We start from the raw sequence: 20,208 nt of genomic DNA, 5'->3' as shown, positions 1-20,208 counted from the left end.
CGAGATGGAAAGAGCATCGCATACTTCATACCCATGTCTCTCAATCGTTGCTTCACCCCCTGAAACCCCATCCTTTGTTTCTGAACGAACTGGGTGAAATCTGGGTAGAAGCTCACCGTAGTATTTTCAAACTTCGTAGGGCCGCCCACCCGCGACGCCTGCAGGATAGCGTCTCTATCTTTAAAGTTAAAAATTCTGGCGATGATGGGACGCGGAGGGGCGCCCAGCTTTGGCTTCCCGCCCGGCACTCTGTGTGCGCGTTCCACCGCAAAAAAGTTGCTTAGGCCTTTGGGGGCAAGATGGTGTAGGATGAGGTCCTCGACAAGGAGATCTACGGTTGGGTCTTCCGGTTTCTCAGGGACCCCAATAATACGTACGTTGTTGCGTCTGGCCCGACCTTCAAAATCATCCAGCCGGCGAGAAAAGAGATCATTAGATGATCGCAGTTTGCAAACCTCTGTCTGTAAATCGGACACATCAGTTGTAAGGCTGGAGGTCTTCAAATCCAAGGATTTAACTTTTTCGTTAGTCTTTGATAAATCCGCCCCGATCAAGTTGACATCGATTGCCACAGTGTCAAGCTTTAGGGCAAGAGCCTCATATTGTTGGCCGATAGAGGTCTTCATACTAGCAATGGCGCCCATTACATCATGCAGGGTCAAGTCGTCCACCGCCGTTGGGTCGTCTCCCGTATCTCCCAGGTACCTACTCGTAACACCGGGGGACCCCTTGGGATGAGTGTAACGATCCATGATATTCGATTGAATAATGCCCCCTTGGTGAACGGTCTTGATCTTCCGTTTCTCGCTTTCGGGTTTGCCTGCCATATTGGGTGGTGCGCCCCTGAGGGGCCCTCGAGACCTGGTAAAAATTACTCCTCTCAATTCACCACCGGGATCAACAGAAACAAGTTCCAGCCCGATGTCACACGACCAGATACACTCGATGGCAATCAAACAGTGGAGTTGCGGGGTCAAATTGCATCCCGGGTTGTCAGAGCGGTCTCGAGGCAGGAGAGGGCAGAGGAGCCAAAAACGAAACCGAAACTTAACTCCGGGGTCGTGAGCAGGACCCCGTAGGCCGTTGTTGTTCAATTACTACCTGGGCACCACATTGACTCGAGCCCCAGGCAGTGTCATGGAGCAGGCAACGAACGTTCGAAGTGCCGTAGTTACGGTTCCCGGAGTCCAAATCGATTTCTGAAAGCAGCTATTATATCAGCTGGGTTGTGTCTTCAATAACCCATTGTCATAATCAGGATAATGTTCAGGATAGATGCGGAGGTGGCGAAGGTCTCGGGAGCCCTGTGCTCACGCGGCCATCTCGGTTGCGCTCGAAGCTCCTCCCCTCAATTTCTTGTTTTACTGTGTATAGAAAGAGCAGTTTACATGGACATAGGAGTCTCTTTGTTACTGTTATGTCTAGGAACTGAATTATTTACACTGTTAAACATCAGTAATTTGGAAATAGACAAAGCCACATTGGCAGTGGCTGTTGCACAGGAATACTGATCTCGTATTTTGGATTGATCAGGTATAATTTTAACAAGGGCAAGAAGCAATTCTGGAACTCATTGGTTTTTACAATCATCCCCAAACATTCCATTGACATTTTCGGATTTCAGCATCCAGGCCCTTTAAACAAGGTATGCTGCATTAGCAATATTTAGGGCATCAGAATCTGACTTGTCACAGGCAAATGCTAATGTAGATCCAACGTCATCTTCGAAAGCTTATAAGCCATCTCTCTCTCCATTGCAGGCCTTGAAACCTCTAGTATTTCTGAGAATGCTCTTTTAGTTGTCAAGTTAATCTTACCTGCAGTGGAATTGAGCTGTTTTACTCTGCTTGTGTAAATGCTTACTTAGTCACAAAGTGTGAAAATTGTTTTAACATCCCCCACTCACGAATCTTTCAGATAAGATACAAGTTCAGCTAGAGCTATTCCTCCTACTGAGGTCTCATCAGGTGATTAGTTGTTATTCTTTCATACATTGGGTGCTCTGTTACAGAAGTCCAACTAAACATTTATGAGGGTATTCAGCATCCTGTGCATGCACATCACCCATGCCAATTTTGCTGTATGTTGAACTAACTCAGCACACTGATGAACATTTGCATCAACATCATGTTTTCACTTTATGCATTACAGATGATTCATGACAAAAGAACCATGCTTTTCTTCCATGAAATGTATTTGGAAACTGGAACTGCTGAATGTTTTTTAAGAGGGCTACCATATAAATCTACCTCACTATGTTTTATTTTTTTAGCCCATTGCAGCTTTATATTGTCGCACTTGTTAAAACACGATTTATGCTACATTGCATTGTTAGTCCTTAATATCTGCTCCATACAGAACTATCATTAAGCCGTTCGACATGCTAATTATTTTCAGGCATTACAGAAGATGTGTTGAAGCTGAAAAAAAAGAAAGGTACATCTTAGTATAAAATGCATATTAATAAATATTGATAAATGTCAATACGTATGAATATTTATATCACATCTATAAAAGATTTGAACTTTAAAGTTCTTTACCTGATTTTGCAGGCCATTATGGTTTTATATTTATGACGTCACAGTCTAGATACAACGTGGGCATGCACATGACATGCACTGTTACCACTCTGGACCTTCCCCTCAATTATGCACAATTCATCTTTCACATTCACAAAACCACTCAAGCTATCTGGTATGTCTTTATTATCAGGCCATCCATTAACAATGTACTCCTTCAAAGCCAGGAGATTTGTATCCTTGGAGTCAGCAATGGCGCATTCCTTGTCATCAACTGCCGATTAACACACCCAACCGACCAATGAGTTGTCACAGCTTGAATTCTCTTCATTAATTGACAGTCTCCAAAATTACAATATGGTTATTGAAATAACTCCTACACAGGAATAGTACCCCCATTTTAACCTCCAATATTTAGATATCCTATTTTAGGAAGAGTTTGATATTGGAAGAGAAACAGACGGAGAAAAGAAGTCAGATAGGATGACAAAGAGTTAGTGGGTAACAACCAGGAGCAAATCAAAAGAACAACCAGGAACGAGCAAAACTACTTATTAATATTTAAACTCACAGGAACCCCTTTGTTCATTCATTACCAAAAATACACAAGAATAAGAGCCCACCCTCTGGCCATCCTACTATTGTGTCAGGTATTGGTTCTGTATTGGAACCACTACCCCAATTTGCAGATGGATCTTTTGAGACCTATTGTACAGGTGACCTCCACTTACTGAAAAGACACCATAGATTTACTTAGGCTTCTGAAAGATGTACTTTTTGACCCCCAGAAGAACTTCATGGTGGGTCTTGATATTGAAAGCCTATATACAAGATATCAATTCAAATACCATCAGTTTCTACACCTGAGAAGAAATTGCACAAATTTGCAGAAATGTCAAGCTCTAGCACAAAAATTGTCATCAAAACTTACAATACAAAATTATCCAGATCAGATTATAGGAAAATGTGCAAAACATACAAGATACCAAAATGAAGACTTACTACTACAACCTAAGGAAAGGAGAAAAACACAGGAAACTTTGAGCTGGGTTACCACCTCCAATATAGCTTCTGACTATTTGAAAAGAATCGTCAATAAGAATTGGAAAATAATAACATCAGTGCATTTGAACTAAGAAAAATGAAGGTTTGCCCACAAAAGAGCAAAGAACTTAAGGGACTATTTGGTCATACAAGGCCAAAAACAGTAAGAGAAGCGACAAACAGCATTACCTTGTTATGGGGTAGTAGCCCTCTGTTCCCCTGTGGCATGTGTACAGTGTGCCATCTGACATCAGTTACGAAAACAGTAAATTTAGGAGTTAATCACATCTGCGCACTTAACCCCTTCCACACGGGGCTAATTCCCCCACGGTGCAGGGGGGAGGGAGGCCACGCACGGTGCAGCGGTGCTCGTGACGAGCTCAGCTCGTCAATCTGCACAGTGGAGCTGTGCTCATGACGAGCTGAGCTCGTCACAACTCTGTCCACTCAATGGAACGCCCAGCACAGGAGGGGAATTATCCCCACGTGGGCGTTCCGTGGCTGTTATGACGAGCTGAGCTCGTCCTGAGCGTCGAAGGGGTTAAAAAACATACTAATTGTAGCACTGCATACGCAATATATATGATTATGTGCCTATGTGAATTAAGGTATGTGGGAATAACATGTAGACAGGTGAAGACCCAGATAGGAGAACACCGGAGAAATATTAGGTGAAAAAAATCCACAATACGCATGAGTAAACACTTTCTAAACATGAGCCATTCAGAGAATGATTTAACATGGATAATTATGGAAAGTTTGAATCATGTTAATGCACAGGCAGGACAGAATATGTTATAGAAAGAACAAAGCTGGATTTATTAATTGAAGACCTTTAGAATTGGCCTGAACGACATTATATGTTGGTCACAGATTAATAATTAGATGAGAAACCGAAACACTCTGGTTATATGAAGAAAGCCACATTTGATATAGGCTCCTTCTACCATCTTTAAAAAGAAAATTGTGATGCTTGCCTTAGGCAATAAGTCCCTTTCCCTACAGGGTCATATTGGCCAAAAATAGAAGAATGACCTCCTACTAATTAAACATTTTTGAGGGGACTCCTTAATTCTGTATATTCCAGATGCCTCCATTAGTTTAGAGGAGTGTGGGTATTTGACAATTTCGCCCTTTATAAATAACAAAAAGTTTTTTTCTTTTCCCCTCTTTACTAAGCAACAGAAAACTCATGTTTAAGTACAAGGCCCATGGAGATTATTTCCCATTAAACATAGAAGAACATGTACTGCACTATGCGACTAATCTTTTAGTAACTTTTCTATGTCAATAAGACACGACTCCTCATAGATGACGTAACGCAGGTCCCTTTGGAATGTAATGGCTTGAAATCTCAGTCATGTACGCGTCAGTCTGCCGAAGCTCAGAAAACTGGACAAAGTCCGGATAGAATGTATCCCCCTGATGTGGCCGTATAAAGCAAAAGTTCAGTGAGTACCTAAGAAATTACAAACGAGTTGGTGTTGCCACCTATTCTTTCTCCTACTTTGATGGGAGGATTTTCCTCCATAGTTTCCTTCAGCCTTTTTCTTATATGCAGCAGTGAATGGCAAGTTAATTCTTTTCAAAACATTTGTGGGTTTGATTAAAACAAGTCTAGCAAACATGACGTTCGTCTATGAAAAGGCTTTTGTGAGAGGTAGGGTTATCCGTAACCTTTTTGCTTTAAGGAGCTTTTCAGCATAATTGCTTCTTTCTTCCTTTTCTGTCAGAAAGAAACAAACGCGACGTATGAGAGTCTGCGTTTTGGTCTAAAAAAAAGCCCCATTTTATGTAAGTGTTATTGTTGGGGCTGGCATAGCAAACCATAAAATGGAGCATTTGTGATTATTTCTTATACAGTTTCATATGTTGATATCTTCTCACTCTGGGCTGCAAGAGGACTACATTACTTTAGTTTTAAAGTCACGTGTTGCGTTCCCTGTTAGCAACCCTATTTAAGAACTCTACGAGAAGTGATGTTTAACTAAGACTCATCCATTGCTTTTGTATGTGTATTTCCTATATCAATCAAATAAAGCAAAGCCATTGAGCATGTATTTTAAACATGTACTGGCGGTAGGGAGCAGAATGCTTACCTGCGCACGACTGAGTGGAATAGACATCCAGTAAAGGTACGGACCATCGATTGTAAGGTAATTTCCAAGTGTGGCTTGTGGCAGCAGAGGCATGGGCTGACCCAACCATTCTAATTGAGATTGTTATAAATTTTTTAGAAATCATCCAATACTGACTGAAAAAGAACACATGAATTTTTGGAAACTCGCTGCCAACCCGAAAATAAAGGTATATTTTCCCGAAATGTTTGGTAGAGGGCAATTCACATAGGGGATGAAAATGAGGAATATAATATCTCACTCATTTTCTTTGTACATAATTTTCAGACGACTAAAACGAGAAAGCCCTGATGAGAACTTGTCAAATGACAAAGCAAGTTCGAAACGCGTCGGCAAAAGCAGGAAGGATTTAACTGATCGGTGGATTAACCAGACCACCGTGAAATCTGTATTTGTTACAACTAATTTGTCTCTTTATCCTTACTGCGAATAGCTTTACTTTCAAAATTGAGTTTTGCAAACATCATATACAGACTAACGCTTCTCGTATCACTGTACTTACATTTTTATGTACTTTGAATGATCGAATGTTTCTTTGTCAAATGTTTTTTGTCAAATGTTTTTTGTCAAATGCTTTTTAGCCAAATGTGTTTTTTGTTAAATGAAGTAGAAAATGTTTATATGTTTTACTGTGTAGATGTAGTGTTTTTCTCATGCAATTAATTTTTAAGTTGATGAGATTTATAAAAAAAGTAAATGGTTTAAATAAATCAGACCATACAAATCAATACAAAGATTTGGTTTGTTGCTTGAATTAAGCAGTTTTCAAACAACTGCAGGGCCGGCATTTCTTTTTCTTTTTCTAAAAATTAAGGAGCTTTTCAGCATAATTGCTTCTTTCTTCCTTTTCTGTCAGAAAGAAACAAACGCGACGTATGAGAGTCAGCGTTTTGGTCTAAAAAAAGCCCCATTTTATGTAAGTGTTATTGTTGGGGGTTGCCTAGCAAACCATAAAATTGAGCATTTGTGATTATTTCTTATACAGTTTCATATGTTGATATCTTCTCACTCTGGGCTGCAAGAGGACTACATTACTTTAGTTTTAAAGTCACGTGTTGCGTTCCCTGTTAGCAACCCTATTTAAGAACTCTACGAGAAGTGATGTTTAACTAAGACTCATCCATTGCTTTTGTATGTGTATTTCCTATATCAATCAAATAAAGCAAAGCCATTGAGCATGTATTTTAAACATGTACATCAGTGAAGCATTTCTACACGTTTTACATTTCTTCTTCTGAGTGAATATGAATATATGAATGAAGGAGTTACAATAATCTCTCCTTTTTTACTTTTTTCCTCTTTTACTCTTTGTCCATTTTTCAGGGGCTATGAAGAATTTTCTCCAGAGGTATGTATAAAAAGTGCACTAACAAAATAAAAACTATTATTTTTCAGGGGGACAATTTAGTCCCACATAGGGACAATTTAGTCACCTCATAATATTGTTGGGATCTTTTATGTACATTTATGGTCCTAAGGAAGCTACCAAACCTTTTTGGGTGTGAGATTGTTTGAAACATGTCAACCTGTTTGTTCTTTGATGTGTAGGATGGCCTTATGGTCCTGTACACATCAAATATGCTTTTAGTCTTGTCCTTGTTCCCTTTTTAAATACATATTAGAAGGGTTGTTCTTAGGGAACTAGTAGCAAGTGTAAGGTTTCCCTTGTACAGATATGTCATATCACAGATGAAAGAGATTTAACCTCCTGGAGGCTGAAAGACCTAATGATGATGCTAATGATTATAAGTACATCAGTGGAGACAATATACTACAGCGGAAAGGGGTCAGTGAGTGCCTCACAACTACTGTTATCATAACCATTGGAAAAAACTCTATCAACTAGTAAGATTGACGTGGGTGCACTCTTTTCGATTACTCTTAATCTTGACAGTCAGTTACACTGTTCTTAGGACCTGGAACATACTCCCATGAAAAGTTGAACTTCGACAATCCATCCATCCATCTTTTCATTATGGGAGGCAAATTTTCCACATCCCTGCATGGAAAAATCTGGGAGTGTGGTCAATGTTCAGACTTGATCATAAATAGTATTTCCCACAGGTAAAATCTAAAATGAGAAATCCCACAAAATACAGCCTTTCGCTCTACTACTGAACATCTGTCCTCAGCACCTTAAGAGAGCAAAGCGAATGCCACCACTTTCAGTTCTCCATCCAACATTTGGGACAAGATGGCCCCTAACCCCTTGATGCTAGCATCCATGGATACAATGGTTTTCTTTTTTCAGTTTAAATTGCTTTATTGAAATGATACACAAAGTAGAACATCAGAAAAAATATACAATCAAGGTTCAAACAGTATCATAACTCTAAAATGAGTAAAGTAGCTAAAAGAAAAAGCAAATAAAAAACCCAAAGCGGGTATGAACAATGGGAAGAATTGTATGAACAAAACTAATTTGAACCATCTAGGCCTATACAAAGGTATATGCAATTTAGCATTTTAAAATAAGGGGGGAAAAGTGGGGAGGAAGCGAGGAGAGGGGGAGATAAGAAGCAGCTAACTAGTGATGCAAGAATAACTATAACAACTTACTGAACATAACAACACTGGGAAGGTATATGATGAGGTACATACAAAATAGGTCAAGTAGCCATTTTAGATAGAAATGTCATGAATGGAGACCAGAGTAAGTCTTTTTTATTCAATAAGGGTATAGATGTAGTGTATGCACGATCCAGTCTGTGATGATGATATAGTAAGTTCCACCAGGCTTGGTACAAACTTTTAGTCGTATCCTTCCAATTTGTGGTAATAATCTGTAAGGTAATAGCTACAAACAGGTCAATAAATTTGCACACGCTTCCCAGTGTACCCCAAATTCGGGAGGAACCACCCAGAAAGACATGAATTATATCAAATGTAACATTGGTGAATAAGATTTAATTCAATTTCTTCCAAATGATTAACCAAAAACATTTAACCAGAGGGCAAAGAAAGAACATGTGAATTAAATCACTATTTCTGGAAAGCTGACACTCGATATTGACTTGATCGGTGTCACGAGCATTGCGAGTGGTGCTACCTGTTTGCCTACTTTTTTTGCTTTGTCAGTCTTTCCTGTGCTTGTGCCGGGACGCCCCTTTGCTGGGGCAGCCGCAGGGCTTTATAAGACATGATAACATAACATAACATTTCTGTGAGGACAAGACCAGCATTTTGGGACATCTAACAGCTTAAACTTATGGAGGTCTGAGGGGGTGAGAAAAAGTCTGTTATAAAAATAATATAATGGCTCCCCAGATCTGAAATGAGAGTTTGTGAGCCAAATCTTTTTCCCACAATATTTCTATACTAGATTTGATTCTTTCAACATCTTGACGAGACAATATCTTGTAAATAGCGGATGCCTTGAACTGATTAAACAAATCCAAAGATAGAGTGGGTGTCTGACCATATGAGTCCCAGGAAGAGCTTTGGGATTGAATTTGAATTATAGATGAGCGAAGAAGAGAGTTATGAGAAGCATAAAAAGGAGGTATATCATATTTTCCTTGAATCCCCCGGCCGTCGGACGCACATGCCCACCGTGACGTTGGCGCATGCAAAGGGTTAAAATCCATAAGGGGCCCGTCCGTCATCAAATGCTCAAATATAAAGATGCCTTTGTCAATCCATTCTTTCCAAAATAGGGCTCTGTTATTATTCTTTATGTGTTTGTTATACCAAACAGGAGTATGAGCAAAGATATCAGATTAGGAGAGGTGGACTTTAGACAAAGTGGTAATGACTGCAGCGGAGTGAGTGAAAATTGGGGGATAAAAAAAGTCTGGGGGGTAGAGATAAACATGTAGCAGTAATAAAAGAAAAAGGTGAAAGTTGGACCTGTTCTAATGAGCTCAATGCCGTTGTTGGTGCATGTGAGAATCTGAGAGAAAGGTCCAGACTTGTTTCAAGGTAAATGCAGAATGGTAGCACCTAAGGTTAGGAAAGTTAACCCCTCCTAAATCTTTGAGCTGTTGAAATCGGGCTAGTGAAATCCTGGTCTTGTGATTATTCCATTGGAATTTGATCAAGGAACGATTAATGATTTTAAAGAAAGACAGTGGAAGAGTGATTGGGAGCATGGAGAGGTATAAATTGATAATCGGAAGCAACATCATTTTAATTGTAGCTAGTCTACCCCACCAGGACAAAAACAATGGGGACCAACTATCAATAAGTGTTGAAAGTTTTTTAAGGATATCTGCAAGGTTAATTTTAATGGTTTCTTTAATATTATTAGTGTACAGGATTCCTAAGCATTTGATATTATTTGAGTGCCACTTGAACCCTGAACATATCGGAAAAGCAATGTTTAATTAATTACAAAACTTCCGATTTTTTAATATTGACTTTATAACCGGAAACTAGGGAGTTTTCCTTGAGCAAAGATAAAAAAGCAGGCAAAGAGGTTGTGGGATTGGAGCGATATAATAAAATGTCATCCGCGTATGCCGTATACTTAATATCTAGATATTTGAATTGGAAGCCCGTAAACTGGTGGGAGCAGCTGGGTTTTTCCAAGAAAGGTTCAAGGGCAAGGATAAATAAAAGTGGGGAAAGAGGGCATCCTTGTCGGGTGCCCTGTGGAATGAAAAGTATTTGGATTGATGTCCATTCAACCAAATGGAGGTGGAAGGTGCGGAGTATAACAATTGGATGTATCGGAGGATATGAGGGCCAAAACCATGCAATTCTAGTGTTCCGAAAATAAACTCCCAGTTTATCTATCAAAGGCATTTTCAGCATCTAAAGTAATTGCGGCAACTGGTGAATCCATCTTGAAGGCCAAGTTAATGATGTTTAGAAAAGTCCTGGAGTTATCTCTAATCAAACACCCTTTTACAAATCCTGACTGATAAATATTGATTAAGTCCGGAATAACCTGATTTATACGGAGGACTAATAATTTGGCAAAGATCTTATAGTCAGTATTTATAAGGAAAATGGGTTTATAATTCTTACAGTAAGAGGGGTCCTTAGCTTTTTTGGGAAGCAAACAGAGCATTGCTTGAGTGAAGGTACCTTGCATTTTTCCTGAGACTAAGAAATGATTTATGAGGAGTAGCAACTTAGGGATCAGTAATTGCTTGAAATGAAGGAAGAAACGTACAGTAAAGCCATCAGGGCCAGGTGTCTTGTCCTTGGGAAGTTTACTAACAGCATTTGTAATTTCCTGCTCTGAAATAGGACTGTCAAGGATTGTTAAATCAATGTGATTATCAGAGGGTTTGGGAATGGATTGGAAGAATGATTCAATTTGATCGGCAGAAGGGGTTGACTCAGGAGTATAGAGGGAAATGTAGTATTCACTGAAAAATAATCAAAGATCTTGGAATCTGTGATATGTCTTATTCCTGCACTATCTGTGATGGCAACAATCTTAGATTTCTGTTTTTTAATTTTAAGATAGTTGGCTAGGGATTTGCCCACTTTGTTATGCCCACCATACATCTTAGCATTACATTTAAGGAGATTGCAACAAGCATTATCCCAGGATTGTTTATTGTATTGTAATTTAGCTTTAATGGGATTGGATAAAGTATCAGATCGGTTTGAGGTGAAATATTCATGCTCCAGGATCTTAATTTGTTTTAAAATTAATGTTGCATCATAAAGTGCCTTCTTTTTTTCCAGGGAACAAAATCTATGATAAATCCTCTGGCGGCAGCTTTGAAACCATCCCAAATAAAATTGAACTGTAAATCAAAGGAAAGGTTATTATTGGAAAATTCTTCTATAAACAGCGAACATTGTTCAACAAATTGAGTGTCTAATAAAAGGGCATTATTAAAATGCCAACAGCATGATGTGGGTGTGGAAGGGGGATAATCCATATCTGTAATGACGGGGCATGTTCAGATATGAGAATGGAGCCAATCTCAGCATTTGTCATGAATTGAAGAGATGATTGTGTAAGAAATATATAATCTATTGGTGAATGAGACCTGTGAACCGGGGAAAAGAAGGAAATCACCAAGACATCTGTTTGATAAATCCTCCATGCATCCAATAGCCCTCTAGATGTAATGGATTTATGGAAAGTCTTTTGCATTCTATTGGGAATGAGATTTCTGATCTAAAAAGGGATCCATAAATTGATTGTAATCCCTCCCAAAATCAAATTTTCTGAGGCATGAGAAGGAAGAAGGGTAGAGAAATCCTTCCAAAATCCCAAATCAGTACCATTAGGGCCATATACATTGCAAATAGAGAATTGAGTATTATTAACCTTAGCATTCAATAAAAGCCATCTACCATTATTATCTTTAACCTCATTTTGCAAAAGAACATTCAGTGACTTGTGATACAGGATTACTAAACCATTCTTATTGTTAACTGCTAGGAAACTAAATACATCTCCAACCCACAATTTGCACAAGGAAAGTAAGTCATGATCTTTAAGATGCGTTTCTTGCAATAACGCTACATGACTATTCAATAAAGCAAGATGAGATAATACTTGTTGTTTCTTAACTGGATTATGGATACCTTTAACATTCCATGAAATAATATGTATTACACTCATTAAAGAATCTTATACAAAATTATGAACCAAAACACATGAAGGTTAAAATTGATAAAATAGTTGAGCAACAAAAACCAGAATAACAGAAAGTAATATGAGTCTAGAAAGAGAGGTAATCTGAGTAAGAGAAAGACAGATAAAGGCCAGAACATAAGAAAACCTAAAGATTTAGGAAGGAGAATAAATCAGGTAGCCTGATGCGCCCAACTCAACAAACCAGATGGAAAGTGATAAGGAATGACAGGAACAAATATATAGAGACAGAAAGAAGCTGCAATAAACTGATAAGCAAAAAGGAAAGGGAGAAAGAAGGGAAGAAGGGGAGTGGGAAATAGGCAGGAGGAGCGAAAAGAGAGCGCCGTCTAATTTTGAGGTGTGACCAAAGAACAGATGACAAAAAGCCCTAAGACTTTAGCAATTAAAGAACATTGATATGGGGGGGCGAGAAGTACAAGGACCGCCCCATAGAGGGACACGGAGAAGGCACAAAGTTGATGACATCAGAAAAATCAAAAGACTGTAGTCATGAAATAAAAACATAAACAACCTAATAGAAGGGGACTTACCGAACATTAAGGGCGACAACTAAATGGATTGAAGCATTGACAACAAAACAGAAGGACATCTTGATTAAGGACTTCAGCAAAGAACAAGGGATGAGAGAGAAACCTGTGGAAAGAGAAGAAGAAAACAAAAGAGCATGTTAGAGAATAATTAAGTTTTGGTAAGTTCTAAAGCTTCTCCTTGGTGAACATGGATACATTTCCTAAGTTCTGCAGGGTTCTCAAAAGTAAAAGTAATGTCTTTGTAGGTTACTTTGAAAAAGCAGGGGTGTATGAGGCCATATCGGGCATTCATAGATCGCAATAATAGTCTGAGGTCTACAAATTCTTTACAGCGATTAGCAATTGGCTTAGGAACGTCCTGGCTGAAGAAGATTTTTTGACCAAACCAAAGCATTTGTTTGTGTTGCTTGGCAGCATTTAGAATCACCATGAGGTCCTAGTATAATAGGAAACATGCAATAATTTCCAGAGGTTTGTTGGATGTTGATGCATTCTGGGGTCCTAGCCTGTGAGCCCTTTGAATGTTAAGTTTAGTTGATTTTGGCAGGCTGACTATCTAAGGAACATAAGTCTTCGGAAAGGAGATCATATCAGAACACTCAGAACCTTCCGGAATTCCATACACTCGCAGATTATTACATCTATTTTGGTTTTCCAAATCTTCTGTTGTTTTCTTCAGTTGCTCAACCTCATTGGAAAGCATATTGACCTCAGCAACAACATCTTATGCGTCACTAATCGTTTGTTTGAAGTCTGAAAGCCGTGAGTCCAGACCATTTCTCTGAAGTTTTGCAGTGGTATCCGTCATAAAAGGTTGAATGGTTATCAGTTCATCCATAACATCCTCTAGAGTCAGAGGGAGAGATGATTTTGTTGGGGACGAAGGATCCTTTTTGGCTCATTTATTAGTAGAGCCTGTCGAGTCTTTACGACCACTGGTAATAGAACCAGTAGCCCTGTGAGGCTTACTTAAGTCCATATTAGAGTCAAAATATTATTGTAAGAAAGTGCTTCAAAAATAAATGACACTCTCAGAACCAATTCCAAAACCGCAAACACTACTGTGTGGCTGGAGATTGTGCTCACAATTCAAGCAAGAGTCTTCACTGAAACCACCTGCATAGATATATTTGGTTACATTAAAGGAGAAGGTATGGACATTTGATGAAGAAAAGAGGAGTTATTTGTTATTTATTAAAGCATTTTTATGCACTATGTCGTTAGCAGTGGTGGGACTGGCCCAAATGGCCCAAAAATGCTGACCAGAGGGGCATTGCTGCAATGCTGGCACCTGAGAAAAAATTAGAGTTTCAGACTCTCAAAATGGCATCCGCAATACAAATCATCACTGAGGGAGAGAAAAAAGATGTGTCCAAATAGACCATCTACAGGTCTAAAAAACGTGCCTCAACGTTGCCAGCTGCTTCTGACATCGGAATCCATTCATTTTAATTTGCCTCAGTGCTGAAGTCGGAAAAACGCCCCTCAGCTCCGGAGCGATTCTAAGGAGCGGCCATTTTGTCTGCTGACGCCGTGCTCCTCGATGCAATGGTTTTCTTAAATATATCAAAGTGTCACAGTTTTGGTAATTTTCCAATACTATCTTTAATTTCACCAAATGCTGCTCTGCACTCTTCTGTCCACTCAAATTTGACATTTTCTTTTAATAACGACCCTAAAAGCTGTGACAAAATGGCAAAATTTGGAATAATTTTTGAGCAGAACAGGGTGCTTTTACAATGCTATTAATCAAATCTAGCTGACTCGCCTAAGATCGTGTTTCCCAGATAAGTTGCAGAAGTTACCCAGAACTTTCATGTTTCTTTCTTTATAATCAAAGCAGCGTCTTGCAATTGTTCCAACACCTGCCAAAACCACCCATTAAGCTCTTGTTGATCTTTGCTGTGCACCAACATATCATCCTGGAAAAACAACACCTTATGGAGATCCTCTGGAACCTTCTTCATTACCCTATGAAAACAAGCAGCCACACATGCTAGGCCAATGGCATGCGAATAAATCTGGAAGCACCCACAGTAGTCACAAAAGATGTTAAATGTCTGGACTCTGGATGAAGCAGGACCTGGTGGTAGGCAGAGAACAAATCTATGACGCTGAAAAATTTAGCATCTTTTATAAGAGCCCGTGTTTCCAAAATGTAAGGTAGAGGCTGCCTGTCCATCAATCTTGATTACTAGTAGGGAGGTCTTTCCGATGTGGTCTAGCTTGCACAAGGAGGACTAGGGGACTTTTTTGATTTTAAAAAGTAGATGTGCAAAGCTGACATTACTCACGATATATGCCTAGCAACCACTGTTTAACTTTGAGGTTCAAGGGGTCCCACCATGATTTCAGCAAGGGTATAGTTACAGCTTCTCACCTAAGGAAAGTTCAATTTTGTGTATATACACGACTCGGAATGCCCCTTTATAAGTTGTCCATCCACATTGGTTGTTACCACACTAGCAAGAAGGTCTCTCCGATGTGGTCCAGTTTGCACATGGAGGACTAGGGGAGGTCTTGGATATTGATGTAGATATGTGTAGATGACATGTTTTTAGACATACGCTAAGCAACCATTGACATTGTTCTCTTGGCACGTTCTCTTGCTTTGTAGAAAGTCGGATTTGATCCAATAACTGCGAGGGATTGATTAACCCACAGCATAGACCTAAGAAGCGTTTTCTTCATTTTTGTTGAATCAGTAAGTAATGGTAATTGATACACTTACCAGTAGGTTTTTAGATTAAGATGTTCAGTTTTTGATCATTTTTTCTCTCTGACTCTCGGAGCTCTTTTAAGCCCACGTCCTTTGACGGCACAGTGGAGTATTCCTGCTGTTCCCCCGAGTAGGTTTCAGTTACCTTCATTAGCAGCATTCACATTTTTTTTCTTACACTGTGTCCCTCCCCTCACACACTGTTCCAATTGTTCACAGGTGCTCTTCTCAGCTTTGTCCTAATGAGGACCCCACCGTGAGGACTGAATTAACCCTCCTTCATAGGGGTCGAAACATTGACGACACCCACCCACATCCCAAGCTCTGATGACTGATTTTCAATTAGTTGATGTCTATTAGGGTTATGTGTATATCCGGGAACAATTGACCTGTTTTAGGCCGGAAAGGTTATATCATGTACAAGTGTTTTAAAAAAAAATATATTCTTTATTAATTTAATTTTACATACATATAACCCTCACCGCTTCCCACGCCCCCACCCTTCTCAGACATTACATTTCAATATAATATTATTACATAAATCATAGGTATTTAACTATCACATACTTAATTGATCTAGTGCAACTAAATTCATCACAGCTAGTAATTACAATACAAGATAATTTCCTGATACATTTCGTTATTGTGAGGCATCTAGCCTGTTCTATCTTGAATTTGCATCCACTGGATTAGGGGATCCCATATTTCCAGCCCCTTTTTCCATTTATTTCGTCCCATCCTTCTATATGTAGCTACCTCTAAGCTACATGACACCAGCAATCAAGCACGCCATTGTTGAAACACTGGCAGCTTTGGATCCAACCAAGCGGAAGCTGTGCATATTCTTAAAACCGTCATTGTCACAAATATCATGCCTTGCATGCTTTTTGGTCGAATATCTCCATCTATACCAAGCATTATTTTTCCCACTGTAATTTCTATTCTTGCATTAAAGATCTCCAATAAGAAGTCAGATATGTCATTAATCAGCTCCTGTAGTGCATCACATGCTGCAAATATATGTAAAATGTCAGCTTTGTATAAGGTACACCATGGACATACTGTTCCCTTACCGGACCCCCACTTAGCTATCTTACTTAGTGTATAGTACAATTGAAAAAACGTCTTGTAATACTGGGCTTGTAATCTCGCAGACATTAATATAGACTGCGATCATTCATACGATTTAAAAAAGGTTGCAGCAGTGATCCCCAATTTATCCTGCCATTTTAAAAGAAATGTATTCATATCGTCTGGAAGTCCGGCCATCATACATTCATAGATTTCTCCAATTTCTGGTGATCTATTTTTACTTACAATTTCCATGGTTTGGATTTTTTAAAATATAGATCTGCCACCCCCTTTCTTTGATAGAAAATCCCTAACTTGGAGGAATTTAAAGAAATCCCTGTAGTCTAATGTTTAGTCATTTCTCAATTCTTCGAATGATTTCAGCCCAAAAGTGGAGTACAAACACCGTCATTGAGTAATCCCTTCACTTATCCATCTATTCATACATACATCATTGAATATCTCAGGGAGAATATTGTTTTAAATAATACTGTATAAAAAGATAGCCTCCCAACTCCCAAACGTTTATACACGTTGCTCCAAGCTTTATGGATGCCAACAAGGGTTTTAAAATAGCTATCATATGAGTGCCGACAAAATAAGTTCTTGCGGTGTTGGCATGACACTGTTTGTCCTATTATCTCTGTTTATAGACAATAGTTCATTATAATATTTCAAAATCATGGCCCAGCACCACAGTTTAAAATTGGGGAGGGCTAAACCACCCCCATCTGTAGGCAAGGTAATAAATCTGAGTGCTCTGTGAGGTCTTTTATATCCCCATATAAACCGTGAAAACATGCTTTCTATTGCTTTAAACCATTGTGGTGTAAACTCCACAAATTGTCCTGAAAAAATATAAAAATGTTGGGGAAAAAAGCATTTTTATCACATTACACCTACCCCCAATAGATAGATGCTAATTATTTAGTCTCCTTAGGTCTTTTTCGGTATATTGTATTAATGGATCAAGATTAGCCATTGCTAAGCTATCCAAATTAGCTGTTATGCTGACACCCAAATACATAGCTTTCTCCAATACTCGATCATCTCTCATCATGAGTTTGTTATTAAGAACTATCTGAGTTTTATCTTGATTCAGCTTATACCTGGATACCTCTCCAAAGAATTTAGCCTCATCTTCTATTGCCTTTATCGCGGCAACGGGATCACTAGTAACCAATGCTATGTCATCCGCATAAGCCAGTGTTTTAATGTCCCAAGTTTGTGACCATATTGGTGGAATTAACATATAATATTCGAGCCTGCAGAAAAAGGGGTCAATAAATATCGCAAATAATAAGGGAGAGCATTGGCACCCGTGTCTTGTCCCTCTAGTAATATCTATCTTCTCTGAGACTGCCCCATTTACCATCACTCCAGCTACTGGTGCTGTATATAACTTTGGGTTGCTTTAATAAAAGGCTCCCCTATACACTTCTTGACATCGCTGTCCAAAGGTATTTCCAGGAGACCCTATTGAAGGCTTTCTCAGCATCCAGTAGTATGAGTGCCGTAGGGTCTCCTGCAACCTCAGTAATATCAAAGAGTGTGATCACTCTTTGGACATGGTCGGTAGTAGACCTCCCTTGGATAAACCCATGCTGACAACCAGATACAATTCTATGAATAATTGGTGCCAAACGATGGCTAATAGTTTCAACTAGATTTTTTGAATCACTGTTGATCAGGGCGATAGGATGATATGATCCGATTTCTGTAGCATCTTTGTTCTTTTTTTTTTTTAAAAACATGATTTTAGCTCGAGACCATGATCCAGGGGGTCAACCACCCTGAAAGATATGTATGAATAGGTCACTTAAAATTCTCTTTAGTGGCTTGAAGAAATTAACATAAAACTCTATGGGTATCCCATCCATCCCAACTGCCTTCCCCTTAGATAAACTATTCATTGAATAAAAATGTCCTCCACAGTGGTATATAATCCAAACTGTCTTGATCCTCTTGCTCCCATCTTAACAATGGGATCTGGTCTAGATGTTCCTCAATCTTATCCTGTCGTATTCAAGTCTCCTCATATAAATCTTGATAGTATCTTTGAAATGCAGCCCTTAACTCTTTAGAATCATTCTTTCGTCCATATCTCGAATCTTTAATCTCACTTATTAAATTGGATGTATTTTGTTGTCTAGTTCATACTGCCAATTGATGACCAACTTGTTCGCTCAGCTCATACGTAATTTCCCTATTCGTTGTTGCCTTAATTATCGCTTTATCCGTAAAAATGTCGGTAATAGTATTTTTAGCGATTGACACCAGTCTTAACTCCCTTTCAATTTCCCGTCCTTCTCGTACAGCCCTTATCAGGCCCTCCTCTGCTATGGTCAGATTTCTTTGTAATGCCCCATTTTCTGTTTAGCCTCTTTATTAAGGTTTTGTGAAAATCGTAGCGTCTCCCCTCTTATTCCCAATTTCATAGCGTTCCAGACCACCTCAATCGAGGTCCTACCCAGGTTATCCTCCAAGAATTCTGGTATCCATTTATTCATATGTTGGCAATATTCCTTATTTAGCAACAAATCGCTCTCAAAGGTCCAGATTTTCAAATAATTGTTCATTCCTCCACTTTCTAGGTTCATAATTAAGGGGTTATGATCTGATAGAACCTGTGGTGATCTATCTATTGAGCAACTAGAATGTATAGTACTAGAAGTAAACATGTAATCTAATCTAGCAAATTTTGCATGTGGATTAGAAAAAAACGTAAAGCCTGGATCACTTGGATGTTTTGTTTGCCAACAGTCTATCAAACCATGGGTTTGGCATCATTCTTTGAGGGCCTGGAATACTTTTGGTTTCCTCCCCTTATCTCTAAATTCAGGATCCAATGACCAATCAAATGGGAGGTTCAGATTATAATCGCCACAAACTATCAATGGGAGCGGCCAATGAGCCAGTTCATAGGAGACATATTCCAATACGCTCGGGTCATCCATAACACTTCCGTATATTGTACATACTATCATTTTTTTGATCATTGTTGTATTGGCATTCTGTAATTGCCCATCACCCATACTTATCAGTCGATGACCTAGCAAACTGTATCTCGCTCCCTTTTGCCAGAATGACGACCCCCTGGTCCTAGTACCCTGTGTTGTTGCTGTATTCAATCTATATCCTAGGGTTTTAAGTAGGTGTTGTTGTGACCCCTCGATGTGTGTCTCTTGAAGACCAATAATATTAGCCCCTGTCGCTTGTAAACCCACAGCCATTCTTTGTATTTTTTACGGATCGTTAAGAGCACAAATATTGACGGAGAGAATCTTCAGTCTAACTATTAAAAACTGAGGGCCAGATGTAGGTGGGCGAATACCGGTCGGTAATGGTGAAATTCGGTAAATTTCACCGTTTCCGACCGGTATTTAGGCCTTTGTGATGTAGGGAAGGGTTCGGTATTAAGGAATCGGTAAATACCGATTCCTTAATACCGATTCCTATTTGGCCTTGCATTTAAGGAATCGGTAATACCGATTCCTTAAATGCAATGTAGGTAGCACTTAAAACAGTGCACCTCAGCCTTAAGGAATCGCTATTTACCACCAACTCCAAGTTGGTTGTAAATAGCGATTTCCTTTCAAAAAGTACTTTTTTGGTT

Source organism: Lissotriton helveticus, chromosome 5_1, assembly GCF_964261635.1.
Source record: "Lissotriton helveticus chromosome 5_1, aLisHel1.1, whole genome shotgun sequence".
NCBI classification, from domain to species: domain Eukaryota; kingdom Metazoa; phylum Chordata; class Amphibia; order Caudata; family Salamandridae; genus Lissotriton; species Lissotriton helveticus.
Note: the sequence above shows the minus strand (reverse complement) of the source record.